The sequence below is a fragment of the Chelonoidis abingdonii genome, chromosome 1 (genome assembly GCF_003597395.2).
Source record: "Chelonoidis abingdonii isolate Lonesome George chromosome 1, CheloAbing_2.0, whole genome shotgun sequence".
NCBI classification, from domain to species: domain Eukaryota; kingdom Metazoa; phylum Chordata; order Testudines; family Testudinidae; genus Chelonoidis; species Chelonoidis abingdonii.
Window position 1 is genome coordinate 174,212,869 of NC_133769.1, and position 3,214 is coordinate 174,216,082.

General features: G+C 40.4%; 1 pseudogene; it reads left to right on the plus strand.

The window, feature by feature from the left end:
* The first annotated feature begins 2,545 nt into the window (after positions 1–2,545).
* On the plus strand, positions 2,546–2,646 carry LOC116833522 (U6 spliceosomal RNA; annotated as a pseudogene).
* The last annotated feature ends 568 nt before the right edge of the window (positions 2,647–3,214 follow it).

Sequence of the window (3,214 nt, forward strand, 5' to 3'; positions counted from 1 at the left end):
TTCCCGCCCCTGACTTTAAACAATCCAGTTCTCTGATTGGTCCTCTGGTCAGGTGTTTGGTTACCCTTTCCAGGTAAAAGAAACTTAACCCTTACCTTACCTATCTACTTATGACAATGTGGATAAGTGATACCTATTTCTCTTTTTTCCCAGTTACACTTTCTTGTGGGTGTTGCCAGATTGGCAATAAATAATCTTCCACAAGCATGTAAAGATGACCAGTTTGCAAATTTGCAGAAACTTGCCTGACTTTTTCTGGGTCTGCAAATTAATTTCTATATTGTGCATGTTTTTTTACTGTGTCACTGTCACAGAACTTTGCCTATTCAAATGACAGAGGAAGATCAGCTGTTATGGACACTTAGAGTAACATCCTGGTCCCATTGATGTCAAAGGCAAAATTCCAATTGACTATAGAGGGAGAACTGGATTTTACCCATAGTTTTTACATTTTGGGGCCAATTTTTCATCCTGGCCTTAGCCATTTTGCAAGTGTAAGGACTTACAGGCAAAAAATTACTCTCACAATTTAGAATAGTTAGAAAATTAGTCCCAGACTTTGCACTGATTGTGAAGACATCTAAATTAGCTAAATTGTGTCTCAAGTGGAAACTGCCCACAAAAATTGAAGCCAGTGGATGAAAATATTCTGACATAGTCTAAATACTTTAACCTGTCCTCTGCTTTATTTTAAACATGATTTTAAAGACAAAGAAAATTATCAGACAACTCCATGAGAGTAACCTCTCCCAAGTAATATATCTCAGATAAATTTATATTAGGATTTTATTTGCTGAAACTACCTTTTCAAATTCACTGCTCAGCTAGACTCACTCTATGGAACTCATATATTGCAGATCTTTGCAGGACAGTGTTTCAGAAATTCACATGATTTGCTAGTTTGTAGTCCCCTTTTTATAGGTGATCTCTTCCAAAAATGTTTTGGGGGTTAGGAATCATGTCACTGTAAGTTATGAAGAACAAATACATTATTGACAACACCAAAAATTCAAAAATTGAGTCAGATCCTCCTCCCCCACCTGCAAAAGCTTAATTGGCTTAAATATAAGATTTTAAAATGATAAGGGCTTTTTTCTGTTTCTTTTAGTTTTGGAGCCTGTAGATGTCATGGTTTAAAGCTTTTCTCCACAACCACAAAGACTAGAGCTTTTTTACAATGAAAAGTGAGATTCTTACACATTCACATGAAAGCAGGAGCTGGAGGTTTAAGAAAAACTTGATAGTACTCATGATCAAAATTCTGAGAGTTGGCAGCACTGACCCTAGCAGGCATGAAATACACCTTAGAAAGATTGTACCTTGTAAAGGAAAGCATTATAAAACATATTTTTGTGGTGTGGGAAAAGGTTGTTATATATCCCCTGCAACAAGATAGTGCATTTTAAAAATTCTACTTTATAATCACTTTCCCATCTCCTGCCTGAATATATCTCCCAGAGATACTATGAATAGCTCTTTAGCCTTGGCTTTTTCACTTGATAGTTTCAGATCTGTCTCTGTTTATCTTTAATTTCAAATCATATTTCTTCTCAGATTTCAAAGTTCCCTGTCTGACCCATTTCAGAGATTAGTTTCTGTGTAGGATGTGGTCCCCTCTATCTTTATCTCAGGCTTCATCCTATCACTTACTTGTCTCTCTTGCTCTAGGTCTGAACCATACTACACCTAACTGTTACTTTCACTGCACCACTTCCACATGCCTTTAATGCATGTGATGCTTTGGGTGACATTGACTCTCATTTCTCTTAACAGCACATAGGGGTAGCAGTGAATAAAAGGTCAGTCTCCCTCTTGCCCAGCCTTAAAGGGATAGCACTAAAATGGAAACAATTTCCCCATCAAAGTTCAGTTTGACTGGGAAATATTGACTCAAATGTCCTCCCAGACAATTTTCTATGACAGTAGCTGAATCAGATGAAGAAAAACAAATGACCTGAACCTCAGCCCAAATCTTAAATTAAACTCGGTATTTTGTTTACTTTACAAAATGTTCATGTTAGCACCCCATCTCTGATGCACACACATCCTTTCCTTGAAGAAGAAATCAATCTTGAGTGTCAGTGGGATTGAGAAACTAATAGACCAGCTGTAACTTATACATTTCTTGACTTCTGGAGGGTTTCTGTTAGAGTCCGGGCAATGTAGTCTAGGCTGTTTATGACATGGGAAAGCCTCAGGGCAAATGCACCTGGATTCAAAAATGCAACCAAAACCCTGAAGACAAGATACCAGAACACCATGAGGAAATCTAGCTAAAGCTGGTGGGGTTGGCAGACATTGTAATGGCTGAGGATAGGTAGTAGGATGGAATAAGGAAAGAAACAATGGGTAATGCTTCCCTCTGAGAAGATGATGAGGGTGGGAGGGCAGCATGCTCTTTTCAGGTAAGTAGAGTCCTGCAAATCCATGGATACCCACAGACCGTTTCTGCAGATGGTGGATTGGATGCAGATATAGTATCTGTGCAGGGCTCTAAATATAAGATCTCAAAGGCAGGGAAGCGAGACTGACTTTCTCTGCAGAAGCAGCTGCAGCACATATACTAAAATTGGAACAATACAGAGAAGATTAGCATGGTCCCTATGCAAGGATGACACACAAATTCATGAAATGTTCTATATTTTTTCTCCAATTGACCTGATAGGGCAGAAATTAATCACTTGCCTTCACACCCCTCCTACACCTCTAGCACCTGCACCTCCCCCTTCTGCATCCCAACCCCTACACTGTGCCCCCTTTTTCCCTAAACCTTACATCCCTTCCTGCACTTAACTGGGGACACAGACCTGGAGTCACGGAGTGCCTGCTGTCATTGTTCCTCTTCCCCATCACAGCCTCTTGTACCTCTCACCCCTGCACCCCCCTCCTGTGCCCACGTGGGAAAACTCACCTAGAGTCACAGCGTACCTGTCGTTGCTCCTTGCTCCTCTCCTCACAGCCCCCATAGGAGACTGACATGCCACGTCGAGAGATGTTGGGGCTCAGCCCAGGCAAGTCAGGGCAAAAATTAAGCACTTTAGCCCTGCAATAGTATTCCACTTGCATGAATCCACAGCGAGAACAATGGCTGGTGAAAAGAAACTGGGACTGCTGAGCTCTAAGTGTGATGGCTTTAAAAATCACAAGCTAAATAGTCAGCAGACTTTTTTATTTTACAAGTTTGTGATTTTGAGCATTATTGGCTTGAGACATT